The following is a 7,865-nucleotide window of genomic DNA, read 5'->3' as shown; positions in this document are numbered from 1 at the left end:
GCAAGTGGACCGGGCACATGGAGCAGATAAAATCACAGCGTCATCGTCCCCACAGATTTTAGGTTAGTTTGATTAACAAGTAAACAACTTGATGGATGTATATTGCTTTTTGTGTTTGAACAAAGTATTCGCTTATGGGTTGAGAGATAAACCTGTAGAAATATAGCCTATCAATCGTTTTGAGCGGCATGATGTAGGTTGACAGTTATTTGTGTCTTAAACGAACGTTAATAGTTAAATATAAAGCATGTGTAGTAGTTGGCTATATGAGATCCTAATAGGATAAGATTTTAAAGGGATAGTTCACCCAAAAATGAATATACTGTCATCATTTACTCAGCCTCAAGTTGTTCTAAACCTGTATGAATTTCTTTGTTCTCCTCAACATAAAAGAAGATATTTTGAAGAATGTTCATAACTAGAAAGTTTCTGGACCCCATTGACTCCAGTAGTGTATTTTGTTTTTTATACTATTGAAGTCATGGGGGCCCAGCAACTGTTGGGTTACCAGTATTGTTCCAAATATATGAATAGTTTATTTGCAAAAACAGATAACTCGGTTTATTAAAATTTTCAAAAGTCATGTTTTTTATTATGTTATCATGTTTTTATTGTCTTTTATTGTGTTAGCTGTATTTTTTTTTGTTATTTTTTAACTTAATCAAAATAACCGAACTGCAGTTTGATCGAGAATAATTGGAATGCACAATGACATTGTTTTTTTTTGAAAATGGTTAAAAATTGAGTTATCCGTTTTTTCAAATGAACTCTTCATATACTTCTTACCCTCAAATTGTTCTAAACCTCTATGAATTTCTTTTTTCTCCTCAACATAAAAGAAGATATTTTGAAGAATGATTGTAACCAGTTTCTGGTCCCCATTGACTCCAATAGTGTATTTTTTCATACTATGGAAGTCATGGGGGCCCAGCAACTGTCTGATTACCAGTATTGTTCCAAATATATACTTTTATATTCAACAGCAGAAGGAAACTCATACAGGTTTAGAACAACAACAGACCTTTAATTTTTGGGTGAGCTATTCCTCTTAAGCAGCTTAATTTAGCTGCTATTAAAATGTATGTCAATAATGTTAATCAAACATTAGAAAGAAAATCACTCACTGTCCTTGACCGAATCACTTTTGTAAAATAAATAAGAATGAATGTATATTGAATTTATACAATGAAGACTATTCAGTTTATTTGTACAATTATTTTATACAATATAATTTCTTATTCAGTGCTTTAAGTAGGTCTATTTTTTGTAATTAAAAAAAATTAATTTTAGCTTTTAGTTTTAATTTTAATTTTAGCATTTTAGTTTTAATTACTTTTTCTTATTTGTAAGTCGCTTTGGATAAAGCCGCAGGGTTTAATTTGGATTTGTCTGTGCATGTTTTTTTTACTCTCATAGATTTTGTTACCATTGCCATGCATTATACGACTGATAGACTGCAACGGCTGGAGTTAAAAATCATCATATGTGTTCTACTGAAGAAACAAAGTCACCTACATCTTGGATGCCCTGGGGGTAAGCAAATAAACATCACATTTTCATTTTTGGGTGAACTATCCCTTTAAGTCAATTTATTTAGCTGTGCTTTGCAAGGCTGTAGATGTAAAGAAGTATGGTTATGAGGCAGTGCTTGAGCCACTGTTAAAAGACATTGTTCATTTGGAAGAAGAAGGACTCTTTATCCCTTTGTTTGGAAAGAAAATCAAAGGCACAATAGTTAGTGTAGTAGCTGACAATTTAGGTGCCCATTCACTTGGTGGATTTTTGGAAAGCTTTTCTGGATCTCACGTCTGCAGGCTTTGTTTGGGAAAGCTGTCTGAATTTCAGGTAAAAGAAGTAAGGACTGGGGCCTTCCAAGCAAGAACGAAAGCTTTAGAAAGTCCCACTCTCACTCACTGCTTTGGTGTCAAAAGGCAATGTGCCTTAACTAAGAAATTAAAATACGTTCATGTTTTGTCAGGGTATCCACCAGACTTGCTCCACATCCTATTTGAGGGAATAGTACCTTTGGAGTTGGCTTTGTGCCTTGATCTTCTGATAAAGAAAAAATACTTAACTTTATTTCAACTGAATGACCTAATCAGACAGTTCCCCTACAAGTGGACTGACAAAGCTGACAGCCCACAGCCTATCCCGCTGAACTTTGCCACCCGGAAAAGCATAGGTGGAAACGCTCATGAAAATGGGAGCTTATTGCAACTGCTCCCCCTTATGATTGGTTTCAAAGTGCCAGAGAGTGAACCTGCATGGCATCTCTTAATGGATCTTATAAAGACATTGTTGAGCTTGTGGTTTATCAATTTCACACAGATGACACAGTCAGTGTTGGGGAAAGTTACTTTTAAAAGTAATGCATTACAATATTGTGTTACTCCATAAAAAAGTAACTGATTACATTACTTAGTTACTTTTTATGGTAAGTAGTGCGTTACGTTACTTTTGCGTTACTTTTTAAATCTGGACAGGGTTTGCTTGTTTGTTTAGTTACTTGAAAAAAGTAATCTGATTATGTAACTCGCGTTACTTGTAATGTGTTACCCCCAACACTGGACACAATAAGATTCTTGGACATCAAGATATCCGAACACAGGCATAGATAGATACTTGCAGGTTTTTCCAGAAGCAAAAGTTCTACCAAAGCACCATTTTCTTGAGCATTATCCACAACTAATCAAGGCTTTTGGGCCGCTTGTAGCTCTGTGGACCATGCGCTTTAAGCTTCCAAGGTTTCTAACGTACCTTGCAATGTGTGTTTGCAGCGGTGAGTAATGGATCACAGACATATCTGTTGATTCCTTAAACATTAACCTCAACATGAAGTTATGAATTTAATTGCACTCATGCGACCGTTGAGCCTCATTAAACCACCTGAAAATACACCTACAATCCACTTTTGTGTTCTTCTGTGCCACCTCTGTAGTACAAATTATTTGTTTATTACTGATTTCATTTGATTGGTAACTTGTTCTTATTCTACTTGTTTTTATTCTGTTTTATTTTGATTATTGATTAGAAGGTGCTCCTAAAAAGAAAAGTAAGCGTAGAGCCCTGTTTAACCACTTTTTATTAATTTAAAAATGTAGAAATTCTTTCAAATTTAAATCTTCTACAAGAATTACAGCAAAAAACAGTTTGATGTAAGAATATATATATATTTTTATCAATATTTGAGAAATTCAAAATTCCTTTGAACACGACTGCTCAAAATGGTCTAAATTTATGAAACCTACACATTCAAAACCTCATTACTCTGACATTTTTAATGTAAATGTTAAGTGTAAGTGAAATGTTAAGTAGGCCTACTGTAAGAAGACTTTCATGATGCTACGTATGATGGAGTGTGAATTTGATAGGTGCTTGATATAAAATAAATGGTGCTTTAAAAAGTCCTTGAAAGTCCTTGAATCTGGTATTCATGAAAGAGTGGGAACCCTGCTTACCATCTGCACGGTACAGATGTACTCAAACCTGCCCTCAGTGTCTCAAATATGTCCACAGTGCCTGTGGATGTCCTCAAGGAAAACATACAGGAAGCAGTGCAAAAAAAGTTTCCTGGAGAAACATGCATTCAGGTTGCCAATACAGTGACCTGCCATGGCACCACTTACTCAGTGGGAATGATTTTGCCGTATGGATCCACTGGAGGGCTTTCAGATTTTGTTGAACTGAATCTAATCCTTATTGTGCACAGCCGCCCTGTATTTGTTGTCAAGTGTCTACACTCATAGTACAGTGAGCACCTTAGGACTTTTGAATTGGAATCCACCAGACAAGTGATAGTCCTTGAGTAACTGGAACTGACAGACTCCTATCCACCTGCAGCATACACTGTTGAGCAAAAGTGATTTGTCACCCTGAAGCGTCACATACCTATTCAAGATTATATTTATATACAGTATATATTGACATGTTTTCAATTGTCCCTAAATCCTCAATTTACTGTCATAATTTAAGTGTTTCACATGGCTATTCAATTTCACGGGATCTGAAACGAATGCAAAACAGTACCCGAAAATGTCACCCAGAGGCCTCCTTTACAATTGACCCATATTTAAATTCAGTTTTTAAACGTTTTGATTCTTTGCATGTCTAAATTCAACTTAACCAATGTCTTTTTTTTCATACTACAGAATCATCATGTTTGCCAGACTCAGAGTCATACTGCACAAAGAAATACGCAAGCTTTCCTTGCCCTCAGGAATACTGTAGAGGAATTGAAGCATATTGTACAAGAGACTTTTGCAATTGAACAAGATTTTAGTTTGCAGTTCCAGGACCAAGATTTTAATGGTCAGTTTTTTACTCTCCTTGAAACTGATGAAATAAAGGACAAAGACACCATCAAGGTGGTTCTTGCTGAACCAGTGATCACATTAACATTTCAGGATTCTTCAAATGATCAAGGAGTCCAGGAGAGCTTTGGTAGCATTTGCACTGAGTTATTGGAAGATGTTGGTTCCTGCTCCACTGCATCCAGTGATACCACAATTCTGTCTTCTCCAGGGAGCACCTCCTCCCTTCGTAATGTGCCTTGGCCAGCTCAGTTTGAAATACCTACCTTCTCCTTTGACACTGAGCTCATTCTACAAGCAGCAAATTAAGCTAACAGAAAGGATGGAACCTTACTTTGCAATCCTGCAGTAAAATCCAACATTCTGGACAAACTAGCAGAGAGCATCTTTGTCTACACAGCCTATCCTTCAAGTGCACAAAGGGAGCAGGTTGCTGAAGCCCTGGTTATGAAACATCCATGTTTGAGGGACCCAGTATCCTTCAATGGTTTATATAGTTGGCACAACAGCCTGAAGTACAAACTTGGAAATTACAGAGCAAAGGTGAAACACCTTGGAATACCAGAGCTAAATGTAAACTGTCTCAAGGGAAAGTTAGCTGCAGATAAAACTCCAGCAAAAAACTGGAAAAAAGCAAAGAAATCTGAGGTTAACTACCTTCCGCCTCACCCTCAAGGCGAAACTGATGCATCCCTTGAAAAGGAGAGAGTAGAGCTTCTCTGTGAGTACAAGAAGAGAGACAACAACAGAGTCATTAATGAAATGATGTCAAAAACCTTCTCATTGCGTCGTAAAGATGTGATTCAGAAACTACCCGTGATTGACTTAAATGCTCGATGGCCTGCCCTGTTTGAGTTTTCCCAGGTATGTAGAACATTTGAATACTTTTCTGATTACTTTTGGAATACCAGTGCTTCGCCTGACAAGGTGGCAGTAGTGTGGCATTTGCTGAAACTAAGCTGCTAACTTAATTAAACTCAAACCATGCACTTGAATGAACTTTCATCTGGTGTAGCATCTCTTGCCAGACGTCGGACCACCTAAATGTTGTTCTTTGTGTATTTCTAGGGTTACTTTATCTATTTTAATCGGTTTCTCTTTCTCTGTGTCTCTAATTAATTTCTCTCAGTATCTAATGATATTTGTCCATCTCCCACTGTCTCTTTGGCAGATCGAGGAGGAATTCCGAAGGATCACACTGAAGCCACTACAGTCCACATTCCTAGGGAAGTTGGACCAATACACACCTAAATTGTTGAGTCTAAACAGGAGGAAGGGAGGAGCTGTAGGGAAGAAACTTGATGAGACCCTTGACATCATAAATGAGGCATGTACTTTTAATATTATAGCAGTTAGTTTAATGTTGTAACATTCTGATATCTGTACTGAAGATAATCTCATATTTCATTTGTTTGTAGGACAACAACATTGAATCCCGAAAAGTAACTGTGATCAGAGGCCTCATTATCTACCTTGGTGAAAATTACCGGTATTACCGGTGTTGTCACACGTCGATTAACCGGTGGGAAAATTTCCTCACCGTCACAACCCTACTAAAAGCCATACAGACATTGTTGAAGGCAGAGGGTTTGAGTTGGGTCCCTCTGTTAAAGATTTACAGTGCACTTTCTGAGGTTCTCAAATGTATTTCTTGATTTATGTATACACAGCTCTCTCCACAGAAATATTTTTCAATTCACACAAGATAGTTATTGTTTATACATTTCTGATGCGCACACACATTTCTTGGCTTAAATCACAACACCGCTCAAAACTACCACAGCAACCATGTAATCCCACCCAGATCCCGACAACACACAGCACACTCTTTGAGTGACTTTTGGGCACAAAGTATACATAAATATATTCAAATTCAAATTTACCAAAGCAACCACATAATCCCACCCAGATTTCTGTTTAGATGGAGAGTAAAGACCTATATGCGTTCTTTACATTAGCAAACAAAAATGATTTTCACAAGTGGATCGTGTTTGTGAGCTTGTTGTTTTAAAGTCTCGAGAGCACGTTACTGTTACTGTTAAGGAACAAAAAACACAATTGTATAGAAAATATTCTGTACAATGTAATTTTTTTTATTGGAAAAAAGTCCTTACTGAAAGTGTTTCTAATGGGCCTTATTTATGCTTTGGAACTAAGCTATCCAAAGAAACTGAAATACACGTTCAAGGTTTTCCAGAACATCTTCCTGGAGCTGGAGGACGTTAACAAGAAAATGTCCTCCAAAGTCCACGATCTTAAAGTCAGCTTACTGGCCTAAAAGCCATACAGACATTGTTGAAGGTAGAGGGTTTGAGTTAGGTCCCTCTGTTAAAGTTTAAAAGTTCAACTTTGACTTATAAGCTTTCCTCTAGCACCACCATGAAGCACAATTTTCTAATGTACACAATGTCTTAATCTGTGAGGTGTGTGTGTGTGTATATATTTATTTTATATTGACCCTGTCGGTTTTACTATCAAATGGCCAAAATGTCAGCATTATGTAATGTAATAACTAGATTTCCATATTTGATGAGTACATTCTACTAACATTCCGTTGACAAGTACCAGTGGTTAAATAGTAAATAATTAACTATTTGCATTTATACTTTCAGTAGAAATACTCAGTTGCTAATTAGAAAATTTGAGTACATGTAACTTAAAAATAAACTAACAAATTTGGAAAAACAAAGTAGATCCCACTTGAAATTTGGAACATGGAAATTAAAAAATTGAATTCAATCAAAAATACACATTTAGAACTGTTAAAGTTATGTAGATCACACACACACACACACACACACACACACACACACACACACACACATACACACACAAAAAGACTAAATAAATACTAAAATTAAGGTTGAGACTGACAGATGTCCATTTAATATTATGGGCAACCCTTTGCTACAGCATGCATATCTTGAGATGTATTGAGTGGATTAAGGTAAAATTTTGTGAGCATGTTTTTGAAATTGAGAGAATAAAGCCTGTCAACTTTGACTTAATAAGCTTTCCTCTAGCACCACCATGAAGCACAATTTTTTAATGTACACAATGTCTTAATCTGTGAGGTGTGTGTGTATATATATTTATTTATTTTATACTGACCCTGTCAGTTTTACTATCAAATTGCCAAAATGTCAGCTTTATGTAATGTAATAACTACATTTCCATATTAGATGAGTACATTCTACTAACATTCCGTTGACAAGTACCAGTGGTTAAATAGTAAGTAGAAATACTCAGTTGCTAATTAGAAAATTTGAGTACATGTAACTTAAAAATAAACTAACAAATTTGGAAAAACAAAGTAGATCCCACTTGAAATTTGGAACATGGAAATTAAATTAAGTTGAATTTAATCAAAAATACACATTTAGAACTCTTAAAGTTATGTAGATCACACACACAAAAAATGACTAAAGAAATACTAAAATTAAGTTTACTTTAGGTGTAAACATTCTTTCAACAGACAGAAAAATTAAGTAGTTTTTACAAAGACTAGTCTTGTTTGATCGACATAATAAATTTATGCAAAAAAATTCATCATAT

At 35.7% G+C, this 7,865-nt stretch overlaps 1 pseudogene; it reads left to right on the top strand.

Moving 5' to 3' along the window:
* LOC107666308 (uncharacterized) overlaps nucleotides 1-7,865 on the top strand; it is a 16,331-nt pseudogene that overhangs the window by 6,489 nt on the left and 1,977 nt on the right.

The sequence above is a fragment of the Sinocyclocheilus anshuiensis genome, unplaced genomic scaffold (assembly GCF_001515605.1).
Source record: "Sinocyclocheilus anshuiensis isolate Anshui unplaced genomic scaffold, SAMN03320099.WGS_v1.1 scaffold868, whole genome shotgun sequence".
NCBI classification, from domain to species: Eukaryota; Metazoa; Chordata; class Actinopteri; order Cypriniformes; family Cyprinidae; genus Sinocyclocheilus; species Sinocyclocheilus anshuiensis.
The sequence above is the reverse complement of the archived record's forward strand: the minus strand, read 5'-3'. Positions and strand labels throughout refer to the sequence as shown.